This window comes from Euprymna scolopes, chromosome 8 (genome assembly GCF_053919585.1).
Source record: "Euprymna scolopes isolate OS-2025 chromosome 8, ASM5391958v1, whole genome shotgun sequence".
NCBI classification, from domain to species: Eukaryota; Metazoa; Mollusca; class Cephalopoda; order Sepiida; family Sepiolidae; genus Euprymna; species Euprymna scolopes.
The window spans coordinates 50,812,455-50,838,538 of NC_136489.1; positions in this window are offsets into that span (position 1 = coordinate 50,812,455).

The window sequence follows — 26,084 nt, forward strand, 5'->3', positions numbered from 1 at the left end:
CACTTTTCTTTCACAATATGCAGCCATCTGGCTTCAACGGGGCTACTTGTAAAAAACAATTATATATATATATATATATATATATATATATATATATATATATATATGAATATTGGGTGTATTATTTTATTAAACGTAGAAAACAACTTTTTTAATAAGAGATGTTCAGAAAGGAAATGTGTATACAAAATGGACAATTGTCATGAGTAATATTTACTGGCGTAAGCAGCTACTTGTGCGGTTATTAGAAGTTGTACTTCCTTTGTATTTCCAATATATCAATGACGCCCTTTAATGTCGAGTCGTAACATTAGACGAACAACACTGATTGAAATGCGTGCTGCACATCCGCCGGAAGACAGAGTTCAGTCGGAAACGGTGTAGAGCTTTGATATATTGGCTTTAAGTTGTCCAATCGTTTCTTCCTAAATCCCGGATTTAAATACAAACCATCTGGCCAGTGTCGGTAGCTCTTCATCGCTCAATAGAAAAGACACATAAACCTGTGCCTCATTTTGGCGTGTCACTAATGCTTCCGGAGGGAGGACAGAATGATCGTTGGATAAGCTAAAGGCATCTGCAAGTTGCAAGTCAAAATGTTTTGCATCTGGGCGTGTTTGGGCTGTTACAACCTAATTCTCTTTTGAACTTACAAGATTTATTGAAAGTAAAAAAAAAAATAGAAAAAGATTATGAATATTCTTTTTGCACAAAACAATATTTTGTTGTAAAATAATTGGATTGTGAATTATAAAGGATATACAAATAGTGTGCTTCAGCATCAAATAGCCTCCATCAAATCATATATAAATATTATTAATACCATTATTTTATGTGTTCTTCAGAATTGTGCGATCTATGTTTTTTACATTGGCATCACCACTTATCAAGGCCAAGAGGCCACTCGAAGATAAGGGTTAAAGTCTGTACAGTAGAAACTGAACAATATAGTAATCGTTAGTAATGCAATTCGGTAAATTTGTTAATAAGTGGAACGGCTCATCAAGAACTTGTTTACGTTAGACTTAAAGACAACCATATTGTAGTCAGCTGAAAAGCAGGAAAACGGAAAACAATTCTACAGGCGTGCAGTTCTAAGAACAAAGCTTTGTTCATGGAATCTGCGTTTAGGTTTAGGTATAGATAAAGAGTGGGGGGAATTATTGATAGTGTTTTCAGCTAGACGAGTGTTTCCTGGCTTTATTTGTTCCATTCTATTTGACTCGTTGGTGTGTAGGTCTCCATCGATGCATTGGTTTTATACCTCGTTGTTATATAGTTTCTTATTTCTGTAGCTTCTTTTCAAGAATTACCGTGTCGTCTTGTGGAAGTCTTTTCTTGCTAACTGTTTCCCGACTTCAAATAATGTTCGTCTTTCAACGCTGTTCAATTGGCGTTTTTTGTTTTTGCAATAATCATCTTTCGTTCTTAGTAGCGCATGTGCTATCACGCCTTGTCTCTATCAATTTACATAAAAATAGACTTTCCCCATAACAAGCGTCCATTTAATATATTTTTTTTATTTTTATTCTTTAGTATCCTTTGAGATGAGGCTTCATAATTTGTGCATTCATTGTTTTTGCGGACTGTTATCCTCAACTTCATTGTTGCTGTTTAACCACATTTCGACCAACTCACTACCTGGTCTTCCTCAAGTGATTAATCACTACTGGGTAGGAATGCTGAGTTTTGTAACTTTAGTCGCAGTAATTACTGCCTTCCATAGTTGTTGTTGTCTCAGCAAGTAAGCCAAAAGATTGGTTGGCCAAAACGTCGTTAGACAAACACAACTAAAGAAGTCAGAAATTACTGGGAATACCATTACACGACTCAACACCCCTATTTAATCGCGGTTAATCACGTTAAAAGGGCAAGAGAATGAGTTAGCCGAAACGTGCTGAAGCAACAACTATGTAGATGAGGATAACAGTTCGCAAAAAAATGAATACACATGCGTCTATTTCATAAACTGGTTCTCCGTAAATGTCGTCAATTTACAATAAGTGTATATAATTAATCGTTTATAAAACGTATTATATTTCAACATAAAATTCACCAAAAATTACGTTGATGCAGTGCACAATGGACGACACAAAAACAATAAACTAGAAATCTATCTTTAATTGTTTGGTTCGTGGTTCGTCCAAGAGATACTGTTTCAGATTATGGAATTAGCTATATCAAGGTTAAATCGAGCCTGATCTTTAGGGTGTTTTAAAATAATGTCTACCTGCCCAAAATAGATTAGATAAAGGGTTCCGCTCAAAATTCTGTGTAAATTCCCGAGTTTAACAGAAGATTCCCCAGTTCGACAATTTATATCTGAAGCAAATCGGAAGTCTTTTTAAGTTAGCTTACGCGTGCTAAGTTTCAATTCTATCAATTTTGACGCCTTAGCAACTATTTCTACCGGCTAAGTTCCAAATAAAATTTGTTCCACATGTTTGAATTCCCTATATATCCATTTTCAAGTCTGTAGAGCAAAAAGTACCAAAATAGTTTGGTAAAAACCATTCCTCACACAGTCAGATAGACAAACAAGGTCACTTTTTCTCTCTCTCCATATATATATATATATATATATATATATATATATATATATATATGTAGTCTTGGAAATTTTTAACCTTTAAACTATACAAAAAAGTATTCATTCGTTAGAAAACCATTTAGCCAGTAAGTCATGCAATCACTTGCAATCACTGCATAAACTTGCTCTCTCGAATTCACTATGGTACCAGTAATAATTTTTTTTAAGGGATCATCAGTTGTTTACCATGAACACTGTTTCGGGGATTTAAAAACAAAACAGTATATTTCATCATGGGCCCCAGCAGTGTTGATCAAATACCACCTCCCTTAATCTTAGGAAAATAACATGTTACACATATTAGATCTAGTTTTCTATTCTTAATTACTTGATAACCTATTCATGTTATAAAAATGAATTTCTTACCTGTGATATATATATATATATATATATATATATATATATATATAACTTGTTATTTAGTTTGTTAATGAAGACAAAGCATATTTCGTTAAGTAATAAGATAATGAGCAATACTATGTGAGGATTGATGAGAATAAATTAAATGGACAGAATTTCATTGCGTATTCATCATGCGTAATAAGAAGAGTCATTTGTTTACTCTAATGCAGATTAACCCCAAGTAATACGCAAGAAATACATTTCATAATATTAGCACTTATGAAAAAAAAAAAACAAAGAATAACAAAAATCATGGAATCTTTAAAGTAAATAACGCCCTCTCCAAACATAACAAAATTCTCCTCGTTTTTTGAAACTCAAAGAAATGAATTTTCACGCCGACAGCTATTTTTTTCATATCGAAGAGAAAAATATTTCTTTATTCTGCAATGAACGGCTAGAAGATGTAATGGGCGTTTGCTGGTTATAAATCACTATCTTTATAAAATTAGATATTTGGGGGGGGTATAGAATTAGATGCTTCGGATTCAAACCTAAACTAGTAAATAGAGTATTATGAAATTTTAACACAATAATGAGTTTAAAATGTCGAAATGTGCGCTTGATTTATTGTCGAAGTCTTCGTAAAATCTCAAATATTTAAGCTATTTCTTTTTAAATAGCTATTACAAGATTAATAAATAAATGTTCAATGAATTTTAGTTTGGAGAAATCTGTAAATTATTTTCATTAGATATTATATGGCTGAAACTTTACATTTTAACATTCAAATATTTCAGATTTGCATAGAATTTGATCCTTGGTCCTTAAACGTCAATTGAGCAAAATTCCGTAGATTTCCATTTTTATTTTAAGACCTTTAGGCTTAAGTTGTAAATTTTAGGCATGTTCTAAAAATCGAAATCATGTAATTAATTTTAATAACACAAATGGTATACGTGTTTTAGACCCGAGGGTGCAGTAGCATTATATAGTGATATATTTCGTAAAAGTGTAACGTTGTCTGTTTCGTACATTTATATCTGATCTACCTCTGTATTCCATCTTTAAAAAGAATGTTTCCTATATAGTATCAGACCTAACCGAATGATTAATTGTAGGCATAGACCGATTTATACCATCCAAAAAATTCCAACAAAAACCTTACAGCCAGTCATGGTTCTCCCCTGAATGTACTGCTGCCATCGCGCACAGAAATCACTTTTTCCATAGCTACCAACGTAATAGTTGTACTGAGACTAAAGCTGCTTTCAGGACTGCCAGCAACCACTGTAAAAGAGTAATAAAAAATGCAAGACAGCTATATGCTCAGTCCGTTAAATTCAAAGTAGCTGAGCAGCGGCTTGTTTTCCAATAGTTTTGGCAAATAGCAAACAGGATCGTGAACAAAAGCGTGCGTTCTATCCCAACCATCATCAATGGAGCTAATGTCATCTCGTTAGCATCAGACAAGGCCAAAGTATTTGCCAAGAACTTTGCAGCTAATTCTATTCTATGCGACGAAGGCCATGTACTCCTCATATTTCCTCCTATAACATACAACACGCTAGGTAACATACAAATATCTGTGCGTGAGGTCGCCAGACTAATCCAGAACGTTGATTCCAGTAAAGAAACTGGCTCAGACGGTATTTCAATTGTAGTGTTGAAAAGGCTTCAACCAGAATTTGCCCCCATACTTACAAAACTGTTTAAGCGTTGCCTTAAGAAATGCTTTCCAACACCCTGGAAAAGCCCCATCAGTATGTCCTATATTTAAGAATTCAAGTGATAAGTCATCTTCCTTTCAGTACAGACCAATAAGTCTCCTTTGTATCATGAGTAAGCTGCTGGAATCCATATTAAATAGAGAAGTAGTCAACCACTTCAGCAGAAATAACCTTCTTAGTGACATGACATATGGTTTCCGTCCTGCTAGATCTACAGCAGATGTGCTAGCGGTTATATCTCATAGGATTAGTTAATCTCTTGAAAAATGCTTCATTTCTAGGGCAATTGCTCTTGACATATCAAAGGTCTTCGATAAGGTATGACATAAGGGCCTACTTCACAGGATTTCCAGCAACGGTATAACTGGAAATTTTTTCTCAATTATTAAATCATTTCTCTCTGATAGGCTCATAAGAGTAGTAGGGCAGAAATCAGAGGCCCAGAGTATTAATGCTGGAGTCCCTCAAGGGTCCATCCTGGGCCCAACTCTCTTCCTGATCTACATCAATGATCTCCCAAAACACATACTTAAATCATTTGTTGACATCTATGCTGATGACACGACTATCTATGGCAACACATCAAAAGCCGTAAATGACAACGTTCTCTTTGATTCTCTCTCCTCTGATCTTGAGCGCGTGGTACAGTGAGGGAAGCGGTGGCTGATAACTTTTAATGCATTTAAAACCAAGCTCCTATCTTTATGTTACGTTGTCGTATCATAAAATGAGCGTTTGTATAACATTGGTTGAAATTGGAATAGAGAGTATATATTGAAACGTGTCTATTTATAAAAGATTGAGTGTTTGATTATCTTACCAGAGTTAATGACGTTGTGTGTGTGTGATCGTCTAGTGGTCTTTCTATTACATATGGTCATATGCTGTTAAGTGTGAATACGTGTTTGACATGCATTTTCACATACCTCTGCTTCTTCGTTGGTCCATCTTGAAATTCTCGTCTGGGAGGGAGACTTGATACCTGTTTTTGGGGACGAAGATTTATTTCACCCCAAGACAAGAAATTGGTTCTATAGTTTTTTATTCACTTTCCAGTTTGTTCACAGAAGATTGGAAAGTGAATTTAGCCTTTGTTGTAGGTCTTATTTCTACCACGTCAGCGTTCGTTCCCCACTTCCAGCGAAGGGGAGGAGACAACGGCGAAGCCGTCTGCTCTCGTCCAAGTCGCAACTAAATCTCCTCGATTCAGCTAACCTGATCACATGACTCACACGCAATCAAATCAGCTGATATTGACTTCCGGTCAACGTGTCTACACTATAACTCACCTCTTCTCTCTCTCTCTCTCTCTCTCTCTCTCTCTCTCTCTCTCTCTCTCTCTATCTCTCTCTCTCTCTATCCATTCTCTAACATTTCTTCCTCCATTATTTATAAAAATATATGACGAAGACATACATTTTTTTTACTACCCACTTTTACTAAGGGAATCCTAAGCTCACCCCACTGGCAAAGGAACTGTCATACCATTATTCAATAAATCATAATACCATGTGACGCGAATCCTTGCGCCCTCGAAGGTCAGCAACTCTCTGTGACCCCATGGCCTCCATCTCGCATCTTAGGATCATGCAGAGATCACGATATCTCTCGTCACGCTATAACGCTTTTCCACAAGCACATGACTCATACGAGATAAAAGATTTTTCTTATAACATTACGAGAGAATTTTCCTGTGTCTCCCGCCGAATTACGCATCGGGAGAAAAATCCCACGAAAAAACGACACAAAAAAATTCTACAACCATTTCGAAAATTAGATTAAATATCGACTGAACCTTTGACTCTTCCAAACTTAAGAACTAGTTGACCCCTTATTCAACCCAGTAGTGTATCTTTTTCCCCCTACACTGCTTCAATCTTATTTTTTTCTCTTTTTTAACATTTTATCATTATTATTACTATCATTATTAATTAATTAACAACATGTTCTTACTTATAAATTAATCATTATCTCAATAAACCCCAAAAGGCAAAAATTCACTCCTCCTCCATTCTACGAAAAAAAATACATGTCCAAGCACAGGAAAAAAAATGCACAATTCTGATGTGAGAAAACATCAATCGTATGAAAATATAAATAAAAAAAAAATTCTTATCTCACCAATAAAAAGTTATAAATAACAAAACATAGATTCGTGGAAACACAAAATTGTCCACGTCAGCAAATTCTTAGGTCGGTGACATCACCGTTACCACCTCACAGAATCTCAAAAATAAAACAATAAAAAATCACAGTCGTTTACAAAAAATACTTAGACATTTACAATTAAAATACATAGTCGTTTCCCAAAACAAAAAAAAAAACGACTCACTTATAACTTCCAGACAATCCTTCACAAAACAAAACTCAACACAAAATAACACACTCGATGGAAACTAAAATTGTCCATGTCACCCAACACTGGAGTTTTCTGAAAAAGAAAAAAATATATAACCTTTTACTTATCCAAGTGATTTTTTTATGGCCTCTTCTGCCATTTTCTCTTCTGCCACTTACGCCACGTCAGGGGAACTCCATTTGCTCTCTGATGTTGGACAGAAATATATTTCGCTCTGCTATATTGGAAAAACTTTTTTTCAGGTCGGTAACTGCGACTGCCTTTCAAGGCATATAGCCCAGCGAAAAATATCGGGATTTCCACCCATGGATTTTTCCATGTTGATCCTACTCGAAATCACAGAATCCCATCACCCTAAGACAACACTTGTGTTTTTTTCTTTCTTTTTTTCTTAATCTAAAAAAAAACATACATTCTAACATTTCATTAAACAGTTTACATACATTGAATAACATATTTCCACACCAGAAAAAAATTTCTTACGAAAAAACCCGTACAATTAGAGAAAAAACAATTCACTTTAGCAGAAACTGTTCCCTGTTTTTTTCACAAAATATTACACATTGTTTTTCCTAAAATTACACGAAACTTTTACAATTTAACCACATTTTAACTGTATATAATTGTTTAACCTATAAATTCATAACAAATATTTTATTGACGTGTTTCTCGTAATTGTGACAAGTCTCCTCATTCACACTCTGTAACTAAAGTTTATATTTCTTTTCTATTTCTTTTTTTCTTTCTGTTTTACGCATTGACTGCATATTCAGAATCAACAATTTATTATTAGTATGTCGCTTGATATATCTTTCTTTTTCAATTTCCTCTGTTTTTTTCTTATTTCTATTAATTTAGCATAATATATAACTATACATAATTTTAATGTGTCTTTTTCCGTTGCGTCTATATTTTTTTCACCGCTGTTCAATGAAAGGACCCTACGTTTTTTTTCTTCTTTAATTTTCTTTATCTTTTCATTTTTATGTGTAGTGTACAATATATATTTTTCCGGTGTGTCTATATAATATTTTTTTCTTTTATGGTAACCACCAGGTTCGAGTTTTTTTTTCCACACTCTTTCTGAGTGTTCTGGTTCAAGAACGACACAAAATGTGTGTTGTTAAATATACGGCGCAGACATATGTTTTCTATGTCTCCCGTCCTAAATAATTTATTCGGCCGGACCCTTTTTCACGGCCCATATGGCATCATTCAGGAATGTGGGTAAAGTAACCTCATGTTCGTTAACAGCTGTCTTCCAGCCATCTCATTCCAATTCCAATATCAAGGCGCCTCCCGTCTTATCTCAAAAAAAATGTTGCCGACATCTCATCCGACAGATATCTGACTTCTAAAGTTCTTACGTCTCAGCGGCATATATTCTATCTTTTTTTTTCTTTCTCCTACTTCAGATTCACTACATAGTGGCCACGTCACCACTACACGTCCGCTCTTGTGTTGGAAGTTCTGTTACTCCCAAGATTGGGCATTTTCAATCAGCCGAAGTTCACAAGCGGCCCTATCTGCAAGCTTAATCTATGTGGGTGCATTCTATCGCGCACCCTCGTTGCAACTACAACAAGCCTTTTAAGCCCATAGGCCTGCAGTACTCCCATCTTCATTGTATGCGAAGAATATGATCTTTCAACCGTAACACCGGTCAGCTTAATCAAGCTACATACAGACGGCGAAAATAGCATTTTTCATAATCGAAAAACCTATTTAAAAAATCCCTCTTGCAGGGTCCTGTGAATCTCTTCCAAAAAAATAGTTAACCGCCTACGTAAATTTAAACCTGCCCATTTTTAAAATTCAACTTTGACTAGACCGACCATTTTATCTTAATCTAATCCTCTGATTTTCTTCTTTTTTTTTTTTTTTAATTACTATTTTGCAGACCCCTGGAAAACAACAATAATACAATATCAAATCATCAATACACATTTTTTACAATGAACATTAACTTATAAGTAATTACATAAAACAACCTTCTTCAGTCCTTAAAAAAATGTTCAAAAATGCCGTTAAAACTGCAAAAACAACGTTCACGATTTACAGAAACAGTCCATTGCTTCTGTCCTGAAAAAGAGCATCAATTCTTTTTTCTTCTTTCTTTTCGTTCTTTTCTTTTTTTAACCAGTTCAAAACAAGCGATGGCCATTTCTCTATAAACTTCTGCAACGGTGTAAATATTTCAAATCATGATTGACACATTCAAAACAATTTCATCTGTGCGTGTTCCCATTACATTTTCTTACTGTCTCATCGGGACATTGTTTTAAACAGAATAATGTAATTCTTTGTTTTTCCCTTCTAATTTTTACATTAAGTGATATTTTTCTTCGGTTCATAACGAGCTAATTCCTACTACGATGTACATTTTTAAAACTATTTTCTATATATAAAGTTTTACATCTGTATGTCTGTATGTCTTTTTTTTTCTTTCTCCGTGAAAAGGTTGTACGTGTGTATTGCTTTTTTTCTCTTGTTCTTTCTTTTTTTCTTTTTTTTCCAGACATTTTACTGTGTTTTATGTGTTTTTTTGTCTTTGTTTTTTTTTTTCTTGACACGAAATATGGTAACCCAGGTTCGATATCGCATCGTCGATGTGAAGTGGTCAACGTACACCAAATGAGTGTTTGTTACGTTGTCGTATCATAAAATGAGCGTTTGTATAACATTGGTTGAAATTGGAATAGAGAGTATATATTGAAACGTGTCTATTTATAAAAGATTGAGTGTTTGATTATCTTACCAGAGTTAATGACGTTGTGTGTGTGATCGTCTAGTGGTCTTTCTATTACATATGTTCATATGCTGTTAAGTGTGAATATATGTGTGACATGCATTTTCACATACCTCTGCTTCTTCGTTGGTCCATCTTGAAATTCTCGTCTGGGAGGGAGACTTGATACCTGTTTTTGGGGACGAAGATTTATTTCACCCCAAGACAAGAAATTGGTTCTATAGTTTTTTTATTTACTTTCCAGTTTGTTCACAGAAGATTGGAAAGTGAATTTAGCCTTTGTTGTAGGTCTTATTTCTACCACGTCAGCGTTCGTTCCCCACTCCCAGCGAGGGGAGAAGACAACGGCGAAGCCGTCTGCTCTCGTCCAAGTCGCAACTAAATCTCTTCGATTCAGCTAACTAACATGACACACACGCAATCAAATCAGCTGATATTGACTTCCGGTCAACGTGTTTACACTATAACTCACCTCTTCTCTCTCTCTCTCTCTCTCTCTCTCTCTCTCTCTTTCTCTCTCTCTCTCTCTCTATCCATTCTCTAACATTTACATCATCAACGCTCTGATCCCCATATGGCATCAATTGAAATGGATGGCTCTCGTCTTGGGGAGGCTCCATGTTTTGAAAAGATTTTGGGTTTGACCTTTACTCCTGATCTGAAATGGAACACATACATCAAGTCTGTTGCCAAGGTCGCTGGGAAAATGGTGGGATCCTTCTACCGCTCCAAAAGATATCTCACTACTGATGGAATTCTCTATCTGTATAACAGCACCGTACGTCCATGGATAGAGTACTGTTGCCACATCTGGGCCTATTCTGCCTTGACAGAGTAAAAAATAGACTTCGTGGCTTAGTGGGGGATGCCCTTTTCTCTTCCCTGCAACCACTCTCGCACAGAAAAGATGTTGCGAGCCTGTCTTTATGTTATCGTTATTTCCACGGCAAGTGCTGATCTGCTCTCCAATCTCTGGTCCTCCCTCGCTAATTTTTCACGAAAAACACCCGTCTAGCTGAAACCACTGTCATTAAGTTTCTCGACTCTTTATATGTGCCTAAATCAAAACATAGATTCCATGAACAAAGCTTCTTTCTTAGAACTGTACGCCTGTGGAACTCTCTTCTATTTGCCTGTTTCCGACCTGACTACAACTTGGATGCCTTGAAGTCATTCCTGATGAACCGCTCCCCTTAGTAGGACGCTATATCAAATCTCCAATACTAACGGTTACTACGATACTATCCCATTGATTACTCTACACACAATAACCCTTATCCCCTAGTGGTTTCCGGGCCTTGATAAGTGGTGACATCCACTTAAAAAAAGAACCAACGCGTTATAGGCTCAGTCGCAAAGGAAACTAAGAATAATAAAATAACTTTAACTCGCTTTTTTGTTGTACAGCGACATTTATTTTCTCATTTTCTCGTTACTCCTGTGACGTCCCTCAAGTGATCGTCTCCTCGAACGTGTTCCAAAATGTCATCCACATCTCTAACGTAATCGGCCTTTATAACATCTTCTCTGGCCTTGTATAGTTTTTTTTTTTTGCACACTTCTGACGAGAAGTATTTAGCTTCGAAATGCCATGTCTAAAGCTTACTTCTGTTTTCAAACGAAAACAAGCTTTATTTATGTCGGCTGTGGTAGCTAATTAAAAATAAATACAATTAAAAACTTACGTAAATAAAATTTTATAATATTTCTAAAGATAACAATAACAGCAATTCTATCATTAAAACAATAAATAACATTATTACTAAAATAGATTCTCCTTAACGTAATATGCAAACTACTTGAGTGATGAATTCGTTTGAATAAATAGCATATAGGGAATATATGGAGGACTAACATCTGTTTTCAGTACAGAAATTAATTTGTGAAACATTCTATCTTTTATATATATTAATTAAATCGTGAAAACAAACAAACACAAATACGATTTTATTATAATAGATATTGGATAAAATATAATAATGAATAAAAATAAGAAATATATAATATTTAAGCCTATTTTACGACTGGGATACGCGGGTTGGTCTGCTAGTATATAACGTAACGGATAAAGTACTTGAAGGTTCAATCATCAATGCGGGCGATACTCAAAACGTAATTGTGAATTAATTAAAACTTCTGTCTAGTCATGGCCGGTAGAACGAGAGCATGCTACCCCATAGATTTAAGAAGGGGTCTTTTTTAAATTGCAAATTCTCAGTAAGTGTACATTATAGAGTTCGATAGAAAGATTTCTGAGTTCTATAAGATACATCTGGAGAAGGTCGGAGGTTACGTCGCCCGGACATTGTGAAAATAACACTTAAGATGTGAATATACAAATACGCTAAATTATACGGAACATCACTCCTCATCTAACAAATATAGAAGCTTTTAGATCGATTCTTAGAAGTACACTCTTAGAACGCAAGCAAATTATTACATAAAATCGGTAAAAACTAATTTCTCAAAGTCAGTTAACTATTGTTTTAATTTTCTGTTCGCTACATCTCCCTCTCACACCCTCATTGTCTCTTTCCTTTTACCGCTACATGTTAAATAATATAACTATGTGTGGTGATATTCCCTTTTGTTTATAATGAGCTTTTTCAATATTTTTATTCTTTTTTAACTCCATTTCATTGTCTTCAGGCCGTTTTCATTGTCGTTTGTTTAAAATCTGGACGCTTTTATATGCTTCAATTAAAATTATATTTAAATTCTTTGAAATAGTAGCGCGTGACGTGTGTAAAAACATATATATACGTTTTTAATGAGTTAAGAACGTGACTAAAATAAATGTACAATTGTTTTAAAGATGTGGTTTACAACATGGTATTGAATTTAAAGGGGGGTTTTTTACACACAAGACACTTCTCTATTTCAAGTAATTTAAGTATAATTTTCACTGAAGCATATAAAAACATCCAGATTTCAAACGAAAAATAATGAAAACTACCTGAAGCTGACTGACAAAACTCAGTCGAAAGTATTTGCAAAAAACAACCAAAAGAAAAAACAGATAGACGAAGACGACTATGGATCTTTATTTCACAGATTCAACCGACAAATAGGAACAATTCGAAAAATTGTAAAATTACAAAAAAAAAAATCATCAAGCAAGAACACTCCGTGCTATTCAACAATACTGATGCAATTCTCTATCTATATAAAAGCCAAGTACGCCCAAGAATGGAATACTGTTGCCATATCTGGGCAGGATCTGCTAAAAACAGCCTATCCTGCCTTGACAGAGTACAAAATAGACTTCGTGGCTTAGTGGGGGGGATGCTTTTTTCTCTTCCCTGCAATCTCTCTCCCACAGAAGAGACGTTGCGAGCCTCTCTTTGTTTTAACGTTATTTTCATGGCAGGTGCTCGTCTGAACTCCAATCTCTAGTCCCCGTCGCCAATCTTTTATGAAAAACACCCGTCTAGCTGAAACCACTGTCAAAAATTTTCCCCACTCTTTATTTGTGCCTAAATCAAAACGTAGATTCCATGAACAAAGCTTCCTTCTTTGAACTGTGGAACTCTGTTCCGTCTGCCTGCTTCCCTCCTGACTACAACCTGGATGTCTTCAAGTCCAACGTAAACAAATTCCTGATGAACCGCCCCTTAAGTAGACACTTTAATTAAGTCCCCACACTAACGTAATGTATATGCAATAACCCTTATCCCTGAGTGGCTTTTGGCCTTGATAAGTGGTGATTACCTTGTAAAAAAACAAAAAACTAGCCAGCTATGGACCAAGACATTACCAATATGGTGAATACAGGCAAAAGCTGTGATTTGGCTGCTAAGTCATCACCTATAACACGTAAATCTTGGCCTAAAGCTGAACAACCGTGGTCAAGGATGCACGTTGACTACGCTGGAGCAGGAGAGGGGTTTTACTACCTGATAGTAGTAGACGCCTACCCGAAATTGCCAGAGGTCGTGAGATGCAAAATAACAACCACAGCAACGACGAAGAATTTTTATTGGGGCTGTTTGCTCGTTTTGGAGTTGTGGGTTGTCTAATCAGCGACAACGGTACCCAGTTCAGCTCAGCAGCGTTCAGAGAATTCTGCGAGACGTACCAAGTTAAGCATATTACAACCCCCAGTACCACCCCATGAGTAACGTCCAGGTCGAACGCTTCGTCGTAAAAAGGGCGTTACAAAAGGCGTGCTGCACACCGACAGAAAAGGCCCTCCAGCAATTTCTGCAGGTCTATAGGATAACAGAAAATCTGAACAAACCAGATGCCGGATCCCCAGCTGAAATCATGTCTGGCCGGAGAATAAAAGCAGTATTTGATAAGCTGCTGCCCAAACATATAATACAATACAGAACCTCTATAATGCCAACAAAACGGTTTAACCGCGGGGATAAATTATATTTTAAACATTTAAACATTATAAGAATAATGTTCATTTTGGGAACAGGGCACGATCTTACAAAGAGTCGGCCATGTTACATACATCATCCAGGTTCCAAAATTCGAACATAAGAGGCACCTGAACCAAATAAGGAAACGCATCTCCGAGGATCAAGAAGAACTATCACAGGAAGGCAAAGAGGCAATTGATACAGTATACGACTGTTTTGAAGTGGAACCTTCAAAATGCAAAAACCAAGACGCTCCGGCAGAAAAAGGAAGCACACAGACCCTTTGCTGGTCTGCCCCCAAAAGAAAAGGTACTGATTTAAGACCTGAAGATATGTGTGCGTGTGTGTGTGTGTGTATGTGTGCGGGCGTGCTTGGAAAAACTACATTTTCTATTTATTCAATAGCTCTACGCTTATAGGTCATGTGCCCAGATAGTTGAACTCTTCCCATTTTGGGTTTTGGCGGGGGTTTTGGGGGGGTTCAGTTTTGTGTTCTGTGCATTGTTTGTTTTTGTGATGATTTTTGTCTAGTTGCAATATTTTTCATGCAAGCAGTCTTCTATATTAGTATTTTCCCCTCCGCATTTTTTTCATAGAATAAGTCCATCTATTAATTTGGGTGCAATGTATTGTGAAAGATCATTAGTTTTCGCGTAATTCCGTTCAGCTATTTCAGTTCTTGTTTTGTTAAGCTTCCGAAGGGACCAAAGTAAATTACTAGGGACACTGTCCCATTATTGTTATTATTATGTACGCATTATTAGCTTTTACAAAAGTCATAATCAGTGATTGTTCATTGATATTAACCGGTTGTACTTTTTAGAGTCACGGTGAAAGAAAGTATCCTCTTATTTCTAGTACTCAACAACCATTATCGCAACACTTGATATCCATTGGTCTTTTTTGTGATTAAGGTCACAATAAGCATCCCAAATGAGGCAGTCCTCTCTGTACATTTTTAGTTGAGGTCTGGCTAATGCTTATCCTCTTCGGTTTTCACAGCTTCTTTGACCATTTATAATTATTTTGTCTGGTATCAGCCTCGGCTGATACCACTGTTTTTGTGTGTGGGTAGAATTTCATGTCAAATAAGTTCCCTCATCAAATAAATCAGGAGTTTTATTTTTTCTTGCGTCTATAAACTTGTATCCGGGATTACATTTCCTGAGTAAAAATTTCCCCCACTCACTGTGAAAAATTTCCCCCACTCTATATCTGTGCCTAAATCAAAACGCGGATTTCATGAACAAAGCTTCTTTCTTAGAACTGCACGCCTGTGGAACTCTGTTCCGTCTGCCTGATTCCCTCCGGACTACAACTTGGATCTCTTCAAGTCTAATGTTAACAAATTCCTAATGAACCGCCCCCTAATTAAACACTTCATCAAATCTCCTCACTAACGTAATGTACTTGCAATAACCCTTATCCCTGAGTGGCTTCCGGGCCTTGATAAGTGGTGATCACTGTGTAAAAAAAAAAAATGTTGTTGACTGGCATCATGGCTAAGATAAACAGTTGCCGCGATAGACTCTCCTTAGAACATGCCTTTTCGTATTCTTACCTCAGTCAAATTATTTATATTATTAGTATTAGTATTAGTAGTAGTAGTAGTAGTAGTAGTAGTAGTAGTAGTAGTAGTACACACTAGGAATTCTCAAACAAGCTGTCACCAGAGAGTACTCACTGCAACAACTAGTAGTCTCCACCTTTTTCGATAATTTTTGCAAATGAATTTTGCTATTGACTTCTCGCGGACACTGACCATTGGTATTCACTTTAATTTCGGTAGTAATCAGCCTCACAACGTCTCAGTCATCTTAGTACTCATTTATTAAATGCGTGGGTAGTGTTTTCTCTTCCCGGTCTTTCCATCTTCCTTGGCTCTTCCCAACTATTTTATATGGTGTCAGATGATGCCGGCACTACCTTTTTTTATATTATTTCAAGTTATTTTAGATGCGGTTGTAGTTAACTTTTACTGGTTTTAAGTTGCTGATTAGTGTTCGTAGTTCATGAAAATTGTTTTCAACATTTTTTTTTGGGGGGGGGGGAGTCATAAAATTTCAGTCGTTTTTATTACTGCTATCCGTTGTATCTTCTCGTCCTTCTCCCTGATTTCTATTTCTCCTTTCGGATTGTTCCAAGAAATCGTATAATTATTGGCATTATCTTGACTTTATTCGTGTTCCATATCCTTTTCAGCTCTCTGGTATCCAGAACCCTTCATGTCCGATGTGGACGCCATCATTTATTTAAGGGAAGAGCCAGTTAATGTAACGTGTTTCAATTTCGATTTTCTATGTGGACGCCATCATTTCTATTTCAATTTATAAGATAAGAGCTTAGTCAATTTAACGTGCTTCGGTCTCGGTTTCTAAGTGTCTTGTTATCGTATTTTTATGATTTTGTTTTATTTATATTAGCAGTATTGAAGTGCTAGTAAAAGAAAATGACATTATTTTTCGTTTTTGAGAGTTCCACAGGTGTAAAAATAGATTTGTTTATGTAATCTACGGTTAGGTTTAGGCACAGATAAAGAGTGGGGGAAATTATTGACAGTGGTTTAAACTATATGAGTGTTTCTTGTGACAGTCAGTCTAAGGGGTAACCATAGATTGGAGTTAGACGAGCATTTGCCAATTAAATAACGATAAAGCTGAATCTCTTTAAGTAATCCAATTTACCAAATTTACACTTCTAACTATAACTATAGTGTCCATTTGACCACCATTCAATCTTTTATCCTTATCCTCGAGTGGCCTCTCTGCCTTGATAAGTGGCGATTCCTTTATAAAAAAACTCAAAAAGACAAGAAGGCAGATTGGGAAACACTTAGCAATCACGTAAGAGGTGTAGTATATTTTTTCGTGTTGCGGAACAGTGTGTAAATGAGGTTCTAAGCAGCAACTGAAGCACATGTTTTCACACGAAAATTCTATACCAACCCCCACACCCCTCAATAGTTCACTTTTATTAGTGAAGCTGCTAGTGTTGTTACATTCATTCCGCAGACTTCTCCGACATAAGTCAATAAGGTGAAAGTATACAAAAGCTAGAAATAGCTTTAAAAGTGAGAAGGCATACTTTATCTAACAGAAAACGCATTGAATCACAGAAATTAGGAAGTCGCTAGAAAATGTATAACTGTCGACTAAATAATGAGCTATCAACAATTTCCTCACTATCCAACCACTTCGAGAATACAAACAATCGAGTTTGACCTCCAATTTCACTTTAGACTTAACAAACGCCCCATCCCTTTGTGGACAGCAGCCATATTTGGTGATCTGGAAATTACCTCTTTGTCATGTTCGTGATGATATAAAAACCTAGTCATCTCGACGGTGCGTGGGCTCAATCTTATCTATGCTATACTATTAAAGAAATGTGTCGCTGAGGTTTCCCCGGTTTTTACTAAACTTTTCAATAAATGCCTTACTGATTTTTGCTACCTGACTGCAAGAAAATTGCTTCTGTTGTGATAGTCTTCAATAATTCTGGGAAACTAACTAAATTATCGCTCCGTTAGCCACTGCTATTTCTTCGTCAATATCTTTCAGTTATTACTTAAGCAAGCACTAATCCACCACCTGATAGAGAATATTCTTTTCGATAAGCAGTATAGTTTTAGGCAAGATCATTCTACTGCAGATATCCTCTGCAATCTCCGAACGTATATCGCACGCACTAGATAAGGCAAGTGTGGTTATGGTAGCAGTCCTAGACATATCTAAGACATTTATTAGGTATGGCACGATGATCTCTTCATAAAAATTAAGTCATATGAAATTATTGGAAGAATACTTAACATAATCAAACTCTTTTTGGTTGTCCTTGATGGTTGTAAATCCAAACAGTATGACATAAAAGCGGGTGTGCCACGAGGGTTGATCTTTGAACATTCCTGATATTCATAAATGAACTTACTGGTAAAGTTGTCTTCGAGATGTGTATATTTTCCGATGACACCACATTATAACAGACTCGAGCGAAAAGCGAAAGAATAAATATCTAAGTAAATGGTTAAAACATTAGGATAGACCTCCAATCTTTAGTGGAATGAGGATATAAATGGATGGTACCATAAATTCTGTTAAGACTAAGCTTATTTCTTTTAATAATCACACGAAACCCTCTCAACCACTGACTGCCACGGCTAATGATACACTACCTGGAAGTACTCCGTTCAAACTCCTCGACTTAACATTCACAGTCAATAGAAATTTGAACAGATTATTTTGAAAAAAGAAGACCTTTCTCTACCACGCTAGAAATTTGCTCACATCTGAGAATATCCTGTACCACTTCAAAATCACCATTCGCCTATGCATGGAGTATCATTGTAGAGATTCCTTAATGTCGGCAAACCTTCTATCCAAATAGTTTTTGCCAGATCTGGGTTGGTGAATCTACCACGAGTCCCTCGCTCTTAGACAGATTTAAACAAAGAGTCACCCACCAAATAGGTCCCGCACCACTAACCAAGCACCAACCTCTGACTCATCGCCAAAATGTTAGGGTTTTTTGGGGGGAGTACGAGGTGGGCGCCACTTATCAAGGCCCGGAAGCCACTCGGGGATAAGGGGTACTGCGTGTACAGTACGTTAGTGTTGAGATTTAATACATGGTCTTACTTAAGGGGCTGTTCATCAGTAATGTGTTTATGTTGGACTTGAAGGAAACAGGCAAACGGAATAGGGTTTAACAGGTGTGCAGTTCTAAGAAAGAAGCTTTGTTCATGGAATCTGGCACAGTTATGAAGTGCAGAAAATATTTGACAGTGATTTCAGCTAGACGGGTGTTTTTCGTAAAAGATTTGTGAGGGGGACTAGAGATTGGAGTTCAGACGAGCACCTGCCATGGAAATAACGGTAAAACAAAGAGAGGCTCGCAACATCTCTCCTGTGGGGGAGAGGTTGCAAGGAAGAGAAAAGGACATCCCCCACTAAGCCACGAAGTCTATTTTGTACTCTGTCAAGGCAGGATAGGCTGTTTTTAGCAGATCCTGCCCAGATGTGGTAACAGTACTCCATCCTTAGACGTACTTGGCTCTTATATTGATAGAGAATTGCATCAGCAGTAAGATATCTTCTGGAGCGGTAGAAGGATCCCACCATTTTTCCATTTTTTGGTTACAGACTTGATGTACGTGTTCCATTTCAGATCAGGAGTAAAGGTCAACATGGAGCTTCCCCTAGTTGAGGGCCATCCATTTCAGATGGGGTTCAGAGAGTTGATGATGTAAAGATAGGAGCTTGGTTTTAGATGCATTAAAGGTAACCAGCCACCTCTTCCTCGCTGTACCACACGCTCAAGATGAGAAGAGGAGAGAGAATCAGAGAGAACTTTCTCATTTACGGCCTTTGATGTGTTGCCATAGATGGTCGTGTCATCAGCAGATATGTCAACGAATAATTTAAGTATGTGTTTAGGGAGATCATTGATGTAGATCAGGAAGAGAGTTGGGCCCAGGATGGACCCCTGAGGGACTCCAGCATTAATACTGAGGGCCTCTGATTTCTGCCCATCAATCACTACTCTTATGAGCCTATCAGAGAGAAATGATTTAATGATTGAGAAAACATTTCCAGTTATACCGTTGCTGGAAATCTTGGTAAGTAGGCCCTTATGCCATACCTTATCTAAGGCTTTTGATATGCCAAGAGCCCTAGAGAGGAAGGCATTGTCAAGAGATTCGCTAATCCTATGATATAAACGTTAGCACATCTGCTGTAGATCTGGCAGAACAGAAACCATATTGCATGTCACTAAGAAGGTCATTTCTGCCGAGGTGGTTGACTACTTCTCTATTTAATATGGATTCCAGCAACTTACACATGACACACAGGAGACTTATTAGTTAGTACTGAGAAGGAGACGACTTATCACCTGAATTCTTAAATACATGGCATACTGGTGAGGTTCTCCATTGTTTTGGGAAGCACTTCTCCTTATAGAAATGTTTAAACAGTTTTGTAAGTATGGGGGCAAGTTCTGGTTGAAGCTTTTTCAGCACTATAATTGCTTAGTCTTAGTCAGTTGCTTTACTAGAATCATGTTATTAATTAGCTTAGAGACCTCACGCACATATATTTTTATGTTGCATAGCGTCTTGTCTGTTATAGGAGGAAATACGGCGAGTTGATGGCCTTCGTCGCATAGGGTAGAATTAGATGCAAAGTTCTTGGCAAATAGTTTGGCCTTATCTTATGCTAACAAGATGACCTCAGGTCTATCGATGATGGTTGGGATAGAACGCACGCTTCTATTCAGGATCCTGTTTTCATATAGCTCTCTTGCATTTTTTATTACTCTTTTACAGTGGTTGCTGGCAGTCCTGAAAGCAGCTCTAGTCACAGTGCATCTATTACGTTGGTAGCGATGGAAAAAGTGATTTCTGTGCGCGATGGCAGCAGTACATTCTAGGGAGAACCATGGCTGACTGTAAGGTTTTTGTTGGAATTTTTGCATGGTATGAATCGGTCTATGCCTACAATTAACAATTCGGTCAGGTTTGATACTATGGAGCACACATTCTTTTTAAACATGGAATGCGGGCGTAGATCAGATATAAATGTACGGAAACTATCCCAGTCAGCAGTAGAGCATCGATATACAGTACGGTGGAGAGGTATGTCTGAAGACATTGCATTTCGTTTTTATCTTAAGTTATACAACCGAGTGGTCGGAAGATCCTAGAGGAGGCAGAACGGAACTTGAACATAGTGTTACGGGTGCGGTGGTTAATCACAACGCCGTAACACAGTATTTGCTATCGTAAGCAAGAGTAGGGAAAAAGGTTTTAAGGGAGAGTTATAAAAATACAAGAAGCAGATATTTTATATAAAAATAGGGAATTTATTAAAGACACAAAACATACCAAAACAAGATAGGCTGACAGAAATATTTATGAAATGTTTAAATACAGGACAAAAGGGGATGAACACAATATTAAAATATGAGGGAAAAAAGGGTAACAAGAGGAAGGTAATTATAGTGGGGAAAACTAGGCAAAGCAATAATCTATTCTCGGAATTTAATATATAATATGATATTCTAGACATTTGGTCAAATGATAAACAAAAGTACTTTACCATCCGTCGTAGTAATAGTGATGCCAAGTTGGGTAGTAGGTTGATTCTGGTGATAGTGGGTTGAGGTTAAAGTTCTTACGACGCCTTTGAACAAATCCGCCGGGGAGAAAGGCTGCCTGTGGAAGCTACTAGCTCACTCTTTCTCACTCCAGTTAAGCTGTTACTCCCAGCGTTTTATATTCATAAGGGAGTGTATATCTCTTAGACCTCTTTTTCTTTCCTTTCTTTTCTTCTTCTTCCTAACCTTTCCTAATTCTATTTTTAGGGATGGGGACAACCTGAATGACCCTAGGTTCTGTACCCAGTCCATTCAAGGTCAAAATTAATACTACGCCTCTTGTTACACTTCCCCCCCTCAGAGTAAAAGTTTTGAGTTACAAATGAAAAACTTTTACAACAACAATAAAAGCAAAAATATATCAGTAGTTACAATGTTTTGAGTTACAAATGAAAAACTTTTACAACAACAACAAAAGCAAAAAATATATTAGTAGTTACGTGCACATGATTTTAAGGCAATCAGTTCCAACAATATTCTGTAAAATAATAAGTCGGCAAAGGAGAACGCATTTGTAACATTATACTCTAGATAATGCGTCTGCAATAATATTGTTTTTTCCTTTAATGTGTTTGATGGTAATGTTTTATTCTTGTAGGAGAAGGCTCCATCTTGTCAGTCTCTGATTTTTGTTTTGCAACTTTGCAAGGAAAGTTAATAGATTATTGTCGGTAAAGACCAGAACAGGGTACATGGTGACGCTGAGATAGAAGTCGAAGTGTTGTAGTGTCGTCAATAATGATAAACATTCCTTTTCAATGGTTGAATAGTTCTTTTGGTGAGTGTTCAACTTTTTGGAGAAGTACCCAATTGCTCGGTCGATACCTTCATCATCCTCTTGGGTTAAGATACCACCCATTCCGACATCACTGGCATCAATTTCTAGTTTGAATTGTTTTGTAAAAACTGGTGTTGCGAGAGCTGGGCCCTCCATGAGTGTCGATTTTATTTTGTTGAAAGCCGCATCACAGGTCTCACTCCATTTGTATTTTACATCCTTTTTAAGGAGGTCCGTGAGAGGACCTGCTATAGATGAGAAATTTTTACAAAATTTCCGGTAGAATCCTGCCATACCGAGAAATCTCATTAATTGTTTCTTGTTGGTTGGAACAGGATACTCGAGAATGGCATCCACCTTTGCGGTGATGGGTTTAACTTGTCCTTGGCCCACAGTATGGCCTAAATAATTTAATTTTGCATGACAAAATTCACTTTTGTTTAAGTTCACAGACAGGTTTGCCTCTTCTAGCTTACGGAAGAGTTGCCTTATGATGTGTAAATGTTCGGTCCAAGTCATACTGTACACGATTACATCATCAATGTATACATCACATCCTTGAATATCTTGTAGAAGGGAATGCATCATCCTTTGAAATGTTGCTGGTGCGTTCTTCATTCCGAATGCCATAACCTTGTATTGGTATAGTCCATCGGGAGTCACGAATGCTGAAATTTCCTTAGCGTTATCGGTTAAAGGTACTTGCCAATAACCTTTCATCAAGTCGAATTTACTGACATATTTTGATTTGCCAACTTTGTCGATACAATCATCAATTCTGGGAATCGGGTATGAATCACTTTTGGTTACTGCATTCACTTTCCGAAAGTCGGTAACAAATCTGTAGGTGCCATCGCCTTTTGGTACAAGTATACAGGGAGAACTCCACTGACTGTTGCTTGGTTCAATAATATCATTTTCCAGCATATACTTGATCTCTACCCTCAACTGTTGAAGCTTGATGGGGTTGACTCTGTAAAAGTGTTGTTTGATGGGTTTTTCGTCTCCCACTATGACGTCGTGTACTGCAAAGGTAGTTTTACTAGGGACATCAGGAAAAAGATCTTTGAAATCACTGACCAAACCACACATTTCCTTTTTATTCTCATTTGGCAAATGTTCAAATTTTTTATTTAAATTAGTTAGTATTTCCGAGTTTTTTAGATGACTACTCTGTCCCATTTCCTCCTCTCTGACAATTGTATTTTCATCGTTATTTAAAACATTTTCAGATGAGGTTATTTTTGTAATATTAGTTACTGTTGTAACTGGTTTACCCATATCTAACACATTTCTGTCAACGTATCCTTTTAGCATATTAATGTGACAAACTCTTCTCTCTTTTCTTCGATCTGGGGTGTGGATGATATAATTTACATCATTTATTTTTTTCTCTATTTCATATGGACCAAAATATCTTGCTTGTAGGGGATTATGTGGGATGGGTAAAAATATTAAAACTTTGTCCCCACTTTCGAAGGTACGATTTTTACTATTTTTATCAAATATAGCCTTCATTCGTTTTTGGGAGTTTTTCAAATTTTCTTGCGCTATTTTCACGGCCCCGTGTAATTTCTCTTTAAAATTTGATACATAATCTAAGAGATGTAATTAATTTTTCTCCGTTAGCCATTTCTCTTTTAATAGCTTTAAAGGTCCCCTCACAGTATGTCCGAACACAAGTTCGAAGGGGCTAAATCCTAAAGAGTCTTGTACAGCTTCTCTAGCAGCAAATAAAACAAAATGGACGCTTTCGTCCCAAACTCTATTATATTGATAACAGAATTTTTTCATCATGGACTTCAGGGTTTGATGAAAACGTTCGAGAGCTCCCTGTGATTCGGGGTGATAAACACTGGATTTGTGTTGTTTAATATCCATCTCATTCATTATTTGTTGAAATAGACCAGACATAAAGTTTGTGCCTTGGTCTGATTGAATGGCTGAAGGAATTCCAACTAAACAGAAAAATTTAGTTAAAGCCTTTACTATAGTCTTAGCTTTAATATTTCTTAACGGAACAGCTTCTGGGAAACGAGTCGACGTACACATAATCGTCAGTAAATATTGGTTTCCCATTTTTGTTTTAGGGAGTGGCCCAACACAATCCACTAGTACTCTACTAAAGGGTTCTTCGAATGCTGGTATAGGTCTGAGTGGTGCGGGCGGAATCTTTTGATTAGGTTTTCCGACCATCTGGCATGTGTGACACGAGTTACAAAAATTTACCACATCACGCTTAAGTTTTGTGCCAGTAAAAATGGTTTAGAATTTTTTCATAGGTTTTATTTATTCCTAAATGACCTGACATGGCGGTATCATGAGCTATTTTTAGTATTTCTTGTCTATAAACCTTTGGAACTACTATTTGACTTATTACCTTCCACTCCTCATCCACATTAGTATCTAGTGGGCGCCATTTTCTCATTAAAATTCCATCGTTCATAAAAAACACTCCCTAACTTCTTTTGTTTCCGTTTTTGGTAAGGCGTTATTTTTGAGGAGGCTAATTTCTGGGTCGTTCCCTTGTTCCCTTATAAATTGGTCCCTAGTTAATTCGTCCGTTTTATTTTCTTCTGGGAGATTTAATTAAATTTTTTTACTCGTATTATTCTGTTGTTCAAACAGGTGGGATATGAAAGTTTCGTCAAGTCGTAATTCATCGTTTGGTATCTCTAGGTGTTCCTTTTCTAGTAGTTGTTTTCTCGTGGCCGCTCTGGTAATAGCGCATTCCGGGTAAATGTCGATGCGTTCCTCCCCCACTGTTTTATGGTTTACTACTATCTGGTCACTGACAATGGGATCAGCTATTACTCTCCCTCCAGCTAAATCATTTCCTAGCAGCAGCGACACTCCCTGAATCGGTAATTTGGGTCTTACGCCCACGATAACTGGGCCAGATAATAATTCCGATTTTAGGTTAATTTTGTGTAGGGGCGCTTTATTTATAGTCATTCCTACCCCTTGTAATAATACAATATCTCCGGTGAAGGTAGATTTCGATAATGGAAGCACGCCTTCTAATATTAAAGTTTGCGACGCGCCAGTATCCCGCAATATTTTAATCGGCTTGGCTTCTTCAGGGTCGTTAATATACACATAACCCTGGGATAAAAATGGCTCATATCTTTTCATGTATGAGTTTTTTTCTTTCTCGTCTCTCCCTAGCTTTGGGGAAGAAGACTGGTAAATACTATCGTTTCTCGTTTTGTGTGTAATAAAGGCATGTGGTTGAAACTTATTGTTTTCTTCCCTTTTCCTTTTTAAGATCCGACACTCGGATATAAAGTGGTTATCTTTCTTGCAATAAGAGCAGAATATTTTATTTTCTTTCGGAACGGGTGCGGGCGGGACCCTTTGATTATAATTTTTATTAAATACGTTAGGAACACGCGGCTCGGTTAACATTTTCTCTGCTGTACGAAGGTTTGACTGGTTTTTTGATATTTTATTTCTTTCCCAACACCTGTGGGTTAAATTATATGTATCCGCCATTATAGCTGCCTCCTTAACGGTTTTAATTTCTCTTTCGTCAACTCGCATTTGAATTTCTTGTGGGGCGCATTGTTTAAATTCTTCGATGAGAATAAGTTGGCGTAAGCTATCATAGTCATTATTTACGTTTTTCGCTCTAACCCATCTATCGAAGAGGTCTTCTTTTTCTCTGGCAAATTCTACATAAGTCTGCCGCTCAAATTTCCTATACTTCCGGAATTTCTGCCTATATGTTTCGGGTACTAACTCGTAAGCATTTAATATTGCGTTTTTTATTGTTTTATAATCCGCGGCATCTTCTAGACTAAGCGCAGAGTAAACCTCGGCGGCTCTTCCCACTAGCACGGTTTGTAATAAGGTTGGCCAGTACGCATACGGCCAATTTAAGTTTGCTGCGATTTTTTCGAAATGAGGGAAATATTTGTCTACTGTTTTTTCACAAAACCTAGGCACTAGTCTAACATTTTGTGCTGCGTGAAACGATGAAGCATTAGACTGTTGACTTCCATTTCCCTGTAA